The sequence below is a fragment of the Diadema setosum genome, chromosome 1, assembly GCF_964275005.1.
Source record: "Diadema setosum chromosome 1, eeDiaSeto1, whole genome shotgun sequence".
NCBI classification, from domain to species: domain Eukaryota; kingdom Metazoa; phylum Echinodermata; class Echinoidea; order Diadematoida; family Diadematidae; genus Diadema; species Diadema setosum.
In genome coordinates, this window is record NC_092685.1 from 12,888,064 (window position 1) to 12,904,323 (window position 16,260).

Genomic DNA, 16,260 nt, shown 5'->3' on the forward strand with positions numbered 1-16,260 from the left:
TCTGAATTTTAAACTAGAATTATCACTCATTGTGATTAATATACCCCCACCCACAACTGAGGGAATTAGCTCAACCAGGATTATTTTTTCTTACTTTTTAATAAAGAAAAAAATTACCATGGCAATGCACTGTTCCACCTCTCAAATCAAGTGCTCAAAAATTGAGTGAGCAAGATAAATAAACTGACGATTTCTATGGTTTTTAATTTTACTAAAAATTGTGTAACCATGGCAACACAATGTTGGACATTAAGAAAAAAAATGAAGTTTGCACAACTAAAGGCCCTATATCATAGCCGTCATATGTGCCAAATTTCAAGCTAAATGCTGAAAGGGTGAGGGGTTTAGTTGAATTCACATTACTGTATCATTTTCATGCAAAATATACTGTTACCATGGCAACACATTTTCCACACTGACAAAAGATTTTTTGCACATCTAGGTAATGCAGAGGTAACATGTGCCAAATTTGAAGCCAAAATGCTCTGATGTTTGTATGATTTTCATTGAAAATGCACCGTTACTATGGCAACACATTGTTTAACAATGATGAAATATGAAGTTTGCATATTTCTGAACTACAATGGTTGCATGTGCCAAATTTCAAGCCAAATGCTCAAAGACTGAGGGAGTTACCTGAATCCAAAATATTTTTGTACGATTTTCATTCAAACTATGTTGTTACCATGGCAACACAATGATCAACAATGACAAAAGGTTAAGTTTGCACATCTACGTACCATAGTGGTCAGGTGTGCCAAATTTCAGAGTAAATAGAGAGTTTCATATTAAAGTGTTTAGCCACAACGTCATAATGAAAATAGCAACAAATCAGCGCTCAATAAATGTGATGGACAATGGCTCAACAACACTGTGGGAGTGATGAAAATTAGGTAATCTTTGAATAATTACAAAAGTGTTCAGGGGAACTTAAAACTTTCTTCTTTCAATTTAAATCAATGCGGATCTGGCATTACTTTTTTTTTCATCATCAACCAGACATGATATACAGAAAACAAGCCAAAGATGAACAATAAATAAATTGAAACTGGACGTGTATAAAAACTTGAAATATTGTTTAAATGTTCACGTAGCAATGCAAATGCAAAAGTGAGGCACACACATACATGATAGTACCTCTAAAGGTAACATTGCGGCATGAACTTTCCTTATTGTGTTATTTTCATTTAAAAATGCACACACAAAAAAAAATTACAAGGAAACTTTACTACAACCAGGGCATGACAGATATGCTTCTTGTGTGCATGGATTTGTAGCTCAATATAAATGGAAAAGTGAGGCACACATAACATAATTCAATATCCATGAGTCAAACATTATGCATGATAGTATCTTCAAAGGAAATATTGCAGCATTTTACCTGTGTTACTTTGATTTAAGAATTCACCGAAAATTAAGAAAACTTTGCTGCACATCAGGGCAAGTCAGATATGCTTCTTGTGCGCATGAGTTTGTGACACAATGTCGGAAAATCTTACTAGCATCATACACTGACGTGTTCTTGAAGTTCGTGGCTAATGCCCAGAACGAAGCCCTCACTTGGGATTGTAGTAGTACATGAATATGCCGCCACAAAATCAAAGAATGCTTCAAGCACCCAAGCATATTTGACGATGAAGACACAGTGGGCTTTAAAGAGTCTGTCAAATTCTTGCTTCTGGTCATCTCCAGCCTGGACTTAGTATGGTCTCGTCCAGGATGAGAAAATACTGGATGTACGTCTAGTCACTCCCTTATCTGACTAAGCAGGGCTGGCTGAAGGTGGCATCTTTAGCATCACTGAACTTCGCGCTTCTCGCTCGTGATGTATACGTTTGGCGCGGATCAACTTGACGTTTCCCGTTTGCTAGGGCTTTCAGGTGGGAGAATCTCCAGATCAGAAGATGCTTGGGGCTGGGGTTGGAGTCTCTGCATCAGCAATGCCATGAACATTGGTTCCTACCTGAAAAGAGATTAAACATGTATAGCACTACTGATATTTCGAACTAAATTTCACTTGAATCGTTTGAGCAAATGACAAAGACTACAATTATTATCAAATAAACTTTGCATTACATAGAGGGAAGTTAAGTTCTCAGTGAGAGGGCACTCTGGAGGGAAAAAATATTAAAATATAATTTTACATATTGATCTTAAATACAATATTCATCACATAACTTTTAGTTTGTGATGTACAAGTAAATATTTCTGATATATTTCAGAACATATTATTTTAAAACATTTTGTCTCATCTGGTAAACCTCAAAGCCTTGAAAAAAATTCCCAGAAATCAGATTACTTTTTGCCATCATCGGGGTGGGGCCTACTTGATATTTACATGTTCCAGACTCATAAGATATTTGATATACATATTATTACAAATCAATAGAAGTCAGCATGCATTTCTAATCCGTAATTTAATGAATTTAAAAGAAAACTGTCAAAACACGGTAGATACCCCTACACAATACTCATTGCTGAATGTTCTAAAGTTTGTTTGAGAAGAATCGCTTCAAAAACACTGATATATCAGAGAAGAAAACTTTGCATTTCTCACGACAGCATGAGAAATTCAGATTTTTAAATTCCACCTGTTACTGAGTACTTGCAGATTCTACACGAGTCTTGCTTTGTAAGATACGAAGCTAAAATATTCTTCTCTAAACATGAGCTGGTACTTAAAAGCCCAATGAAACATGCATATTGATAATTCTCAAAATTGGAAGCTCAATGATTTGATCATAAACTGATTTCAAGTCTATAAACATTAAGCATATACTGTACTTACAGGCACATAGTCATTCTGCACCAGGTACTGCTGGGCATCCCTCGGGAGCATGAGAGGTCCTCTCCCTTTCTTGTACATGGGGATGTTGGGTCTGTGAAGCATCGCTGCAAGTAGTGACATTCCACAAAATTCCTATAGAATGGAACACAATACAAAATATTTTTTTTCAACTTTAAGTATTTCACACATTCTCTTTAACATATTAGATATGACGTATTGTATAAGCTCTGACAATCCCTAACATTCAGTTTTCGACTTATTATCAATATCAGTCTATGAAGAGCAAACTCGTACACATTCACTTTCCTGAAAGGTGTAATAGCAATGAAGCATAAACAAATGAGTAAGTTTTACTCTTACACTTTGGACAGAAATTGTTCCAGTAATTATAATCAATGCCACAAGATCTATGAGGATTGGAGGAAGGACTTACTGTCTCCATCCATGTCTTCACATCTTCTTACGATGTCTTGCAACTAAGGGTAGTTTCGCTTGGCAAGTGCAAGATTCTATTGACGTAAAATGGCCCCCATCTGTTCACCATCTCCTGCACTTTTCTCGGTACAACTGGGCAAAGTCCGCATTGATCTGAAAATAAACACAAAAACTGTGAAATATCAGTGATAAGGAAGTGGAAAATGAAAAACAGAAACGCTTGACAAAAAAAAAAGGAAGAAAACAAATATGCTTCGGGGGTATAAACGGTCGCCATAGCCACATTTTTAGATTTTTATGTAATTAATTATTTCTTATTGGTCTCGAGGGTTGTATTTCATGCTGGAGGAAAAAATGAGACCGATATCTCTGATTTTTGTTTCAGATGTTATCGTTAAAATCAATTTTTAGAAATACCAGGGATGTCTTGCATATCTAAACACCAAGAAGGGATAGTCCTGACAGAGTACTTCTTGGAGTACAAATTATACAAATAACAGGTAATTTGCATTCCCTTTATCTTAAAAAATATCAAAAGTAAAAAAAGGCCTCCTATATTGTAAAACTTCACTACATTCTCTCACTGGTGTATGTGATGCTTAAAGCATACATCTCGGCCAGAAGTGTAGATCTGTAGAATTTTTAAGTCTAGATCCTTCTACTCAAACACAGATCACCACATTGATTATGCTACAAAGAGAAAGACTGGAGTAGAATGTCTTTATCCAGGTGCGAAATCTTGTTCCATTGCTCGAGTTAATCCCATACATTATTTGTTTCATACAACGCCTTCAACAATAACACTAAGAGACGTACTAGTTCAAGAAAGAGTCTTGAATTCAGTGCAGAAATGGCAACCATAAGGCCTAGGTGTCCAGGCCTACTACTGAGTGGTAGTAATAATAGTAGAAGTATTTTCATGGAATGCAAATCAGTAGCACAATCACATGTACGCAGCCGAGTGCAAGTAGCATTGAAGTTGATTATTCCAGTAAAATGAGTGACATGATGCACGCTTGATAGTAAGAGTGTTGAGTGCACACGCCAAAGGTAATTGTTTATTGTGACATCAGACTCAGTAGACCTAGTCATGCAATGGAACAGAAACTGTTTATTAATTGTAGACCCCCTATTTTAATATGGGAGTCAATGGAAATTGGTGATGTCAGCCAATATGGCCCATGCGATAGAAGTTTTTACAGTTCAGAGCTTGACTCCACTGCTCTGGCATTGCAACATTGGCGCCCTAAACCCTGGTGCGCTCATCACATAGCCTCAGGGGGCTTCGTGTTTGGGCTGGTCGCAGTTCTATTTTATTAGTGCCCATAGGGTCTACGTACTATTGGTGGCCTATAAACACAACATTAAAAATAAAACCCATCTAACAGCATATGCCCTACATTTTATCACAGCATAGGGCATGATAAGGCCTAGAACTGTGCCTTTCTACGTAGAAATTGATAAATTAAACCTTACAAGAGTGTAGGAAGGGGTGAACTGACACTAACTTGTTACTGTTACTCAGTCAGTGTTAGACGACAGTTGAGTTAGGCCTACGCTACAGTAGCCTGTCGTTATGCCCATAACCTTTACCTTTCAGTCAAGACACCAAAATCGTAAATCATTTAGGTCTATAGGTAGAATGGGCGCTTTATAAGAGTCCCTGTTACACTTGTACTTGCAGTTTCACTGAGATAGAGCCCCCACAATACTAGTATAACGTTAGCCTACATGTAACTTGCTACAATGTTTGGATAGACACATTAGCCATGAACAGCTAACGTTAGCACTGGCGCTTTCAAAGGGATGGACAGCGCTGTATACAGCGGCAAGGCTCAAACTCGCCAAAAATGTAGGGCGGTTAGTGCACATCTTAACATCTTTTATCTTTGGTTACTGAGTCCCAGAGTTATCAAACACGTTCTTAAGCATTCATACAGTAATATGCTCACCTTTAAGCAACTTGGTCAAGCTTCCGTCAGATCATGCCCTCAAAAAACTCCGGCCTGCATGACTTCTGCCTTCAAGACCAACTCAACTGTTCGAGTCAATAGCGTTTGTTTGCAAATGGTCGATGGTATAGTAGACGTCGACTGTGCACTGAATGTACAATATGTGTGTGTATGACTACGCTATCGCTAGCATCGCATGAAGCAAAGTGACGGCCAGCGCCAATTCCGGTTTTAGGCGGTTCAAGATAGCGCATGACGTCATTTACAAGTCATCTGATTGGCTGAAAGTTTAAGTCCTTGTTAGATTTAGATTGCGAACAGCTTCAACACTCAACTTTTAATCGAAGCCACCTAAAATAAGTCTTAAAGACTTAAAATATTTTAAGTCGTAAGAAAGATTTAAAATTTAAGTCCTAGAAATTAAGAGAGTGGTCCCAAAGGCAGGACCTTCAAATGCACGTTTCCCAAGTAGTGTTCACCGACGGACCGCACTAGCAGGTTCATTCTTTGAACGTGAATTTCATAAATTGTTACGTCAGGCAAACTTATCCATTATGCCGCTTGAAAACAAGTGAAATGCCTATTCAACTGATAATAGAGAAAGTTTATTATTGTACCGATGTGCACATGAGCCGACCATCAATTTGAAAGTGGAAAAGGACCGAACTCTCGTGTCTCACAGAAATAGCGCCATCTGTTGTCGTCTTTGGATCTTGCTTCAACCCTGTGGTCACCAGCGAGTAATGGAAGAGTAATGCAAAAAAAAAAAAAAAAGAGAGAGAGGTAAATGATGATGATAGAAAGGAGGGAAAAAAGAGGCAGAAATATCATCGACATAAAGAACAGATCAAAAAATTTTGCTGATAACAATAATAGAGAACCATAAATATATTAAAAGATTTAAAAAAAAAAGCATCAGCAAAGTCGAAGAAGACGAAGAAAAAAAAAGAAAATAGCAAAAAAGGGGGAAACGTAGTCTTTTGAAATATTCACATGCATGAAAAGCCTGTGCGGAAAAAAAGAAGAGATTTCTACATGATAAATACTACTATTTATCATGGAATCATTTCAAGCTCGTGGGAGAGCGCCCCTTGAATTTACTGAAAGTAGTAAGACGAGTACATCCCTTTCCCCATCAAACACTTAAAAAAAAAATGGCCCGCTGTACACGTACAATGAATGTGCAAGTTTTCCATTTGACATGGCAACACATTATGTAGCTGTCTATTTATTATTATAGTATTCCGAGGAGGCAAGTGATTCTTATTCTAGAATGGCACCAAAAGTACCTTCTTGATATTAAACACACACACACACACACACACACACACACACACACACACACACACAAACAAACAACAACCCTTTCAAGCCGACTACTTATTAAAAAAAAAAAGAAGCTGACTAAGGTAAATGAAATAAAACCAAATGGTGAACAGTAGTTATGGGATTTTGTGGGAAGTTATTGGATTTCAATTATTATAACACGTTTTCCTAATCAGTGATTTCATATAGTATCATCATAATGTTATACCTATATCTTATGCATATTGTGCAAGGTATTGATATTCTAGCCTAACATACAAACATTCCATTTCCCTTAGTGTCCTTTTATTTCATTCGAATGCAAGGATATATGAAAGATTATGTCTCTTATATCAAAATGCGTCGAGGTTTCAACGATTTATATTTTTAAAAATGACTGTAAAAGAGAGGGCGTTCTTGTTGTCGACATAAGGATAAATGCATTATGATTATCTAAGTCTGTATACAAACCATTAGAGGAACTGTGAGACAATGACATAGTTGCCTTGCACAAATTTGCACAAGCGATTGTGACTTTTTTTGCCATATTTTTGTGTATATTATGTGTGTAAGTGTGTGTATGTTTGTGTTTGTCTCATTTCCCGTCATTTGACACGGGCTAGTCATACTGTTTATTTCCTCGGGTCAATTGCGGAAGTTCGAGCTTATATACCAGCGAGACAGCATGACGTCACTTTGAAGAATGCAGTGCTCTAGTTCGGCATATTGCCTCAAACTCTTGTGACCCTTGCGTTGTTCATGTATATAAATATAATACATATTGGCATTGCAGAGAATAAGTTATTTCACAATGGTAAATCATAACAATTATAGTCAGATTGTAAGATTACCACACATTTGAAAATAACATAAATGATGTAGAATCGCTTACCTCTAAATGACAAAGATATGACAAAGATATGCAAAAGGAAATCAGCCGAACAACGCTATGCGCAGAGGGAAAACACAGACAAATAATAAGTAGCAAATAAACAAAAAACTGGACGCGGGAAACAGAGCAAATCCTTGTGCATAAAGATAAATAGCGCCATCTATAAAGAAGTGGATCTTTAATCCGTGAGTTGTCCAGTGATCGTTGTCGCAACATAATTTTATCAACGGACATAACGTTGCACTGTCGATGATTACATACAAAACTGTACACAGCAAGTAAGTGTAGCCTACCGTGTTTTTTTTTTCCAGTGAATCTGATCATTACTGACCTAAAGGCATCGAAACTGCCTCTATCTTCGTAAATTATACCTCTCTTTCTTTTATATCGTACAGTCAGCTATTGTGTACTCAAGATCATTTTGCAATTTTTGTATATTACGTTATGTTCTAAAAAAAATGTTCTGAAGAAAATGAAAATAAATTCATATCATAATTATGATGGTTAATTTGTGTTTGAAACTGGAACCGCTATGACAGAAGGAATACTGGATTGATTTAAACTAGCTAACCATATATACATACTCCCTTAATGCCTGTGATGAAATTGAAAAAATTTTGTTTGGTTTTGTTTTGTTTTGTGTACCATGTATGAGTAAAAAAAAAAAAGAAGAAATTTGCATGTAGTAGCAATGGCGATACTACTGAACCTATAGTAATAGTGATAAAGTTAATAATGATTATAATAACAGTAATAATGATGATAATGGTAATAAGAACACCTAGTAATCATCATCATGATCAGGAGAAAAAGAAGGAAGAAGAAGAAGAAGAAGAAGAAGAAGAAGAAGAAGAAACGGAATATAATAAGAATAATGATGACAACAATACTAAACACCAATATGTCCCGCAGCCCGAAAGTAATATCGGCACAGGCCGAAAGATCGGAGGGTGAATAATCCTTTCGAACACGTACCGTGACAGTCACGTGACAGTCCATATCGTGAACACAGTTCACCAAAGTTTCCGACCAAGGCAACAGCCAAAGAAGCGTGAGAAAAATCTGGAACAGCCTGTCATTAAAAAATAAATAGATAAATAGATAAAATAAAAAACAAACAAACAACCAACCAACAACAACAACAAAAAAAAAAATCGAATGAAATAAACAAATACCTATTCCACCTTCGCTAGTGAGACCAAGGAGATACTAGGTGAGACAATGCCTGTAGGTACCTCTACCTTGGTGTGGAAAAAAACCCCAACATTAATTGCATTTAAAGGTTGAATCTAACCTCTGTAACGACATTTCGCGATGACTTAGCTTCAATGAAGATGAATACAAAAATCATTCTAAATCGTACTGTAATGATACAGCGATTTTACTTTACAAAACAAGCATGGACCCAGCTTATGGAATGCTTGCCTCTGACCAATGTGGTGTAATGCTTAACCTTTGTCATGGTATATGCGTGCTAATCATGAGAAGTAAAGAAGTAAACGACTCTATTGATATGATGTCATTTCTTAAAATAACCCACAGCATGAACCAATCAGAAAAGCGATTAGCCTCATGAAAAGAGTTTGCGATGCCGTCGTGCGATTGTTTACACATTGCTTACGTTGTTGTTAATTGCTTGTTATTACTGTTGTCGTGGGATTACCGGCATAATTATGAAATGTTATCGCTAACTTGCTTCATTAGATCATCATTACTCTTTCCTTCCTCTTCATACTACGTCCCCCCCCCCCCCAAAAAAAAGAAGAAGAAGATATTCATACGTAAAGATGACGAAAATTAACTCGACCAGTATCTAGGCCTAGTTACTGGTACATGACCACTATTTTCTATTTTCTGAAACAAAGTCCTTAAGCCTGAATGTAGACTTTGCTCAACATGTCATGCGTGTTGAAGCATGCGCAGTAGGAGAAGTATGTGTTGGTTATACAATCATGTAGGAGGTGACCTCGTCGTTTGCAGTTCTACCAGTGTGTTGTGCCAGTCATCATTGTGTTCTGTTCTGCTCTATTCGGTTTTGTCCTGCAGCTTATACTCCAAACAATGCTGGTTCTGAGAGGATATTGATAGTTATGATTGAGGGAGGTGGTTGCGGTGACCAATTAGGTCCGTCCATTGTTTCCAGACAGACTTCCTGGATGTGTATCTGCTAGAGTCATTATTTTCCAGCAAAAGCACAAAACTAGGAAATAGGGCCAACGAGTAAGGATATAATACCGATGTACATGATGTATAAGCGGTTATTCCCTCTTGAGAAAATCACATTATCTATGTAGCTTCATCATCTCGATCAGCATTGTGAATCTTTGATGCATAATATCTGAGATATCAATCATTCCCAGCCATGAGCTGAACCTCTCTGTCTCGCATAATAACTTCATTATAATCGTTTAATGCTGAATAAATATTGTGGCTACCCCTGGAATAACGTTTACGTAATGGTACAAAAGTAGTCTCCGCACAATGAGGCTGATGGCGCAAACGTGTTTGCGATCACTTTACCATTCTGTGAATAACCGCAACAACCCAAACCATCACGTAGAAAATAAAACATGATAATCAATAATTATATGAACGGTATGCAATATGCAGGTGGGTTTTTAATTCGAAGAAACGGATTAGATGAGAATGAATACAAGTTAGACGAGCGTTCGCCCATGTGTACTGCATTTGGTTTATCATATAGATTTCGTAAACTGCACACAGTTTCCTGTAATTTTAAGTCTAACCAGATTATTTCACAATATTTGGCCTCTTGCCAGCGAGGTGTGCATTACGGAAACACACTGGATTGGATACCATTTAATACTGTAAATCTATTCGTGGATGATAGCCTGAACATCCGTATGGCATAAACATGTCTGCTACACCATTCGACCACAACAGAAGGAATTCGTTTTAACATTGATAACGATGTTTCATTGGTTCTCGTTTCCATCCACGTGAACTGAAAAAGAAAACAACAACATAATCATAACTTACATTTTATTTCGCAATTCACCAACAATACACTATGCATACTCGTGTATTACAACCCTGGTAAAACAAACCATCAGAAGAAAAAAAAAATAACAAAGAATAACTATGATAACGATAATAATAGAAATGATGTCGATAATGATGATGATGATAATAATAATAACAATAATAATAATGATGATGATGATGATGATAATAATGATAATAATAATAATAATAATAATAATAATAATAATAATAATAATAATAATAATAATGATAACCAACATAATGTACTGTTTACTTGCTATTGCTTGTTTATTTGAAGACAGCAATGTATACATAAAGTGGCTCTTGGCTTTCCTTCAAGGGGACAGTCTACTTATACTTCCCTCTGTGCAAACAGATAGTGAGGTCGGTGGTTACTCATACACTAATACAAATAGGCGTATAAACAGCAAGCACATGAACAGTACTGCAAATTCATCGGTACTGCTGACAAACACGAATGATTAGTTTCACCATTTTGAATGAGTGGATGGTGACTGATTAAGAGCTAGATGATTAAAAGACTGTTTTGACTGCGCGATTTTGGCAACAGAATATATTGTCGCATTGCAGCGTTGGTAATTGCAATCACGATTGAGCCAAAACAAAAAAACAAAACGCTTTAACCAAAACATCGACTCACTGACTATATCCTATGGAGTAATTCTAAGCCCTGACTATTAAAATTGAACATACCCACTTCTCTATAATTTATGCTGTTTCTAATAAAAAAATATTTTCACAACTTAGAAGTGTGTATGACTCGTTAGTCTCATTAAAAATGTATCCATCTCGCTGCCTTATAGTTTATGAGGCAGCGCATATGCAGCGCATCATGTTTACAGACGCATAGAGGGGCGCCATTTGCGGAATTACGTGCAGGTGTGTAGTTTTGATCAGTGCATGGTCAAGATTTACAGAGCCCTTTGAGTGCCACCGAAAAGACGAGATAAAGCTAATCCTTCTCCTTCTCGACCTTTTTAGGGTCCGAGAAGACAAGAAGAAGAGATGTGAGATCCCGTCCTCTCGATCTCTACGGGCGTCTGAGAAGGCAAGAAGACGAGATGTCATAGACATTATCTCACTTTCGCGCCTTCTTTGATCCGGGTAGATTTAGTGAGAAAGTCGAGAAATCCGACATCATTAGCATCAATTTGAACACGATTATCACATCTCAAATCACGAAGGTTCCGATCCAAAGAGTTACGAATTTGTATGATTACCTTCGACGTCTGCGAATTACGGTTAATTTCAATGATTATTTAATGAAACTGCGCTGTTTTCAATCTCTCGGATAAGTTCGTTATGTGATCGCAAATTCTAATAGTATCAACGTAATCAAAGTATGGAAACATTACTTTCTCATGATCGTGCATCATGCTCATCGTCAGAGATTGCGAAATCATGATCGTGCGGAATTGAACGATTTGCCTCTGTAAAGTGGCAGTTTTTCTCGCTCGTGCGGTCAAAGCAAGTGGCAACGTGTCATGCGGCCATAAACGCAGCTTATTTCGTTCTTCTATGTCACCTTTAACCCTTTTTATGCCACACTTATTACCTGTCCATATACGTATCTGAAATATATATGTGCACATTTGTCTCATTGGCAGAGACAGGGTTAATCACTCTGGGTTTTTTTGTTTTTTTCTGCTATTGCCACGATCAAAGTTCACGCATTAGTGCTTTGCGTACTATATAGAATTTGGTTGACTGCTAGCAAAATAGCTCCTTGCTGCCAGCAATTGTGGTGAGCGTTAAATCAGATAAGGTGTTGTTTTTCTGATTGGACTTTGTCCCAGGTTCACTGGGCTGAAATGGAAACCTTCAAATTACATAGCTCTTCAAAAAACAAACAAACGACAAACAAACAAACAAACCAACAACAACAGCATGACACTTCGGCGAAAACACCAAAAGCTAGGAAATTCTCCTAATACATTAAACATTACATTTGACATTCGACTGAATTACCATCAAACAAAAGTAGCGACAATAACAAACAAACAACTAAAAAAATCCGACTTCCGAATAAATCTGAGACTAACCAGAATAGGTCTCAAGTTTCCCTCGCACAAAACCAAAACACTCGTCACACATCTGACGTCGTGTGTGCCCCTGCACACTTTGTGCATCTGTAAGAGTGCTGGTTTTACTGTGTTGGTAGCGTGGTGTGCACTCTTAACTACAGTATACGATGTCAAGCCGCAGTCGAACATTAGTTAATGCAGGAGACAAGGTGGTGGTTCCAAGACATACAACTTAGTTTATTAGATATAATGATCAGGAATTCCAGAATGGTGCATAACACTGACGAGGGAATATTGTTGGTAGTATATATAAAGAATACTGTTCCACTCCTTCTTGGCACATGACCGAACAGAGTCGGGGCCGGAGTAAGATTGATTCCTCAACTCCAGAAGCATAATATATATAGGGACATGAATAGAAGTTAAGAGATTAGTAGGAGAGGGTCTATGACATGGGGATTATAGGTTCATTGAACAGTACTGTGTAAGGGACTGGTGGTGGGAATTGTAAACACAGTTGGTCTGAATTTACTTAAACTTGATTGAGGACAAAGGGAAGGATTAACTATTGAGTAGAGATTAACCAAAGTAATAACAAAGATGGTTGGGTTCTGAATGGAAGTTTCATTGGAGGTTTGATGGTCTTGTTAATAAAAGGATATGAGACTATAAAGCTGGGAAGTGTTCATAGGGTTTGGATTGGACTGGTCGTATATCTAGACAGTATAATTGGGGCAGGAAATGAGGATAAATTCTTAACTTGGTCAATCAAGAGACACTTATAAATTACATGAGGTTTGTTCTGTTTTAAGGTATAAACTCCCTATTTCTCCATCTTACATTCGTCCAATCTTTCAAAAAGAAACGTCCTCGTTTCATAATTATATACTGCAATATTTAAAGAGTTCAAACGATTGACAAATGAAGAAATTCTAATACATTTACGGAGAGAAAAAAAAACTATAAAAAACACTGTTGACATGTAAACATAATAGAAATGATTGCTACACAAAACATAATCAAATTGAGTAGCATATTAATAATTAACAAATTAGTGAGATAATAAAAAAAAAGATTGATGTGTACATAAATCTTGCAGATGAGGTATTAAAAAAAATCACCAAAGAAACCTATTTTTCAGGGAACATATCATTGTCTTGAGAGGTGTAGGAAAAACAGCATGGCCTACACATAGCATGCATAGTAACCAATACATACCGAGGTAACAATATACATTAAATTTAGAATGGAAATAAAAGGGATAGGAAAATAAGAGATCATCATAGTAATCCACAAACTGTATGTAAAACTCAAAGAACAATCAGAGGTCCAAAATTTGACAAAAATCATATTACCATATGTTAAAAAAATACACTTAACATAAATGACAAAACTACAAACTAGAAGAATACACTGATTGCATACATCTAGTCTTGTGCACAGCAAATATGTTGAAAAATGAACAGTATAATAAAAAAAAACACTTAAGAAGAGGAACAGACAGAGGAGAAAGGAGAATGAAGCAATTAGATTAAATGACCTAAATTATACAGAGTTGGTGTCTTTGAAATGCACCATGAAAGAAACTTGTAAATAATGATGTTGATGAACAACATGTAAAAAGATATCTGGCATCAAGAGTAATTCAAATTGTGTAGATAATAATATTATGTATAAGAAAAAGCTGGGCAAACAACAGGACATTTATATGTGGTGAAAATGTGCATATACTAGACTGCAACAAGTTTACTAATTGTACAATTTTTTTTCCTATACAAAAGCAATTGATCAGAAAAACAACATTTCTCACAAAAAATCTAAAGTTACAACCATACTTAACTAAAAAATTTATGCTAGAAAGTAAAAATACTTATTAATCATGTTACAAAAATTCTTTCAGAAATTAAACACAATACACATGCTAACAATGAAAAACCTAAATACCAAATAATGCTACAAATTTACATCAGAAGTTAAACTGACATTATTGTTGAGCAAGAAGCAGAAATCGGGATATAAAACGGTTAAGAAAGGGGCAATTGAACGTGACAGAGAGTGAGAAGGAAAAAAAGGGGAAAGTATGGACAATGCAGAAAAATGAATGAACAGCCATGTGGGACGGGGAGGAGTGAGCAAAATATCATTGAAGGTACAAAAAGAATGTATAAAATAGAGATGACATTAAAAACAAAGTTTCACTACTAAGAAATAGGAATTCAAGTGCCCACGAATCGGAAGGGATAAGGGAACTTGCCATAACTGCTCAATGAGGTTTAAATAATAAATGAGAATCTTGAAATTTGAAATTTGGAAGTAAAAGAAAACAGGTTCATTATATCCTGTCGCAAATATGACATCATAAATTATGATGGATCATAATCAGTTGGGGGATTAGGAAGCTGACTGCCGTGTGTCCGAACACTATCGGCATGGATCACAGCGTGTGGATCGTAAAAGAGGTGTAATGAGGCAATGGACATGTGAGAGGGGACCACAGAGTCCAAATTCGTGAAGTGGCTGGGAGAGGGCCGAGGAGAGTGAGAATGGGGCAGAGATGGGGGAAGGGGCTGAAATGTGTGGGTTTGCAAGGAAACAGTACAGTGAGCTTGAAGAGGGGGTTGGTAGTCGGACAAATCAGGAGGAGAAGAGGTGGAGAAAGGGGTGGAACTGTCCGAATCAGTCCCAGTGGAAGATGATGTAGGGGCGTCGGAGTCAGAGTCAAGGGGAGGAATGTCGCAGTCAATAGAAAGAGGGGAAAGTGGGCTAGAGATGGGAAGAGTGCACTTTAGAGATCGGATTGGAGTTGGGGGAGATGGGGATGAGGGGTGGGAAATCACTGCACATGTTTGTGGTAGTGAGGGAGGTGGAAAAACTGAGGTGCGATATGAATTACAGGCCTCACAGTGAGAGCAGAGGTCCGCAATGTCTTTGCGCATCCCATGCCAGTAGCAGAGCCCTTCGATAAGCTCAATTGTCTTGGCTGTACCAAAGTGAAAAGCTGACATGGAAGTATGCATGACAGTCAGGACAGTAGGGATCACAGAATAGGGTATGACAATTTGTTCTATCATTATCCCAGAGGGATGTCTCTTCCGCCGACACAACAATCCATCACGAATTACGAAACGCTCAAACTGATGCCGGAACTTGAACAAGCATTCCTCGTAATGAGGGATGGCCGATTTTGGGGGTACATATCCAGAACGGATCCAGGCAGTGACCTGCCGGATGATTGGATTCTGGTGCTGAGCCTGATGAAGGCGTACACCATGTTTTAACAGAACACTACAAAAGGAGGAAACGTTAGTAGGAGGAGCGGGAGGAGAGGGAGGAGATGAAATTGACGATGAATCGGCACATTCTGACGCCGATGAAGGAAGTGAAGCTACTTCAATCGGTACAACTGGTGATGGAGACAAGGGAGGGGATGGATTATGACCTCTGTCTATTGTTGAAGGGAAAGATGAAGATACAGGTAAATCGTCATGGCCGCCTTTGTAATGACCACCAGGAGAAGGAGGCGGGGGTGGAGAAGAAAGCTTTCTCACACCGGGGATATCATGTGGAGGTGGAGGTGAAGAATGAAGTCTGGTGGAGGTTGGAGAGAATGTATGGGGGCCATATCGATAATGACTTGAATCATCATAACGATGATCGTAACCATACCGACTGGTTGAAGAGATGGAGTGGTTAGAGTAGTTAGAGTAATGATCAGGGGAAGGAGAACGCGAGTGATAGCGATGATGTCGGGAATAGGAAGAACTGTAGTCATGAGAAGGAGAACGAGGGCGATAGTGTGAATGAGAATGGGAGTAGGATGAATGGCGCTCCGGGGAT

General features: G+C 37.6%; 1 long non-coding RNA gene across 2 annotated transcripts; it reads right to left on the minus strand.

Annotated features, from left to right (window-relative positions):
- Positions 1-1,485: 1,485 nt before the first annotated feature.
- Positions 1,486-5,300, minus strand: LOC140227064 (uncharacterized). 2 transcript variants are annotated; one of them, XR_011901014.1, is made up of 4 exons: positions 5,176-5,300; positions 3,222-3,376; positions 2,789-2,920; positions 1,486-1,963 (listed from the first exon to the last, which is right to left on the minus strand). It is a non-coding gene; the product is annotated as an uncharacterized lncRNA (long non-coding RNA). The 2 variants fall into 2 exon arrangements; XR_011901015.1 differs by having other exon boundaries at positions 1,923-1,959.
- Between the last annotated feature and the right edge of the window lie 10,960 nt (positions 5,301-16,260).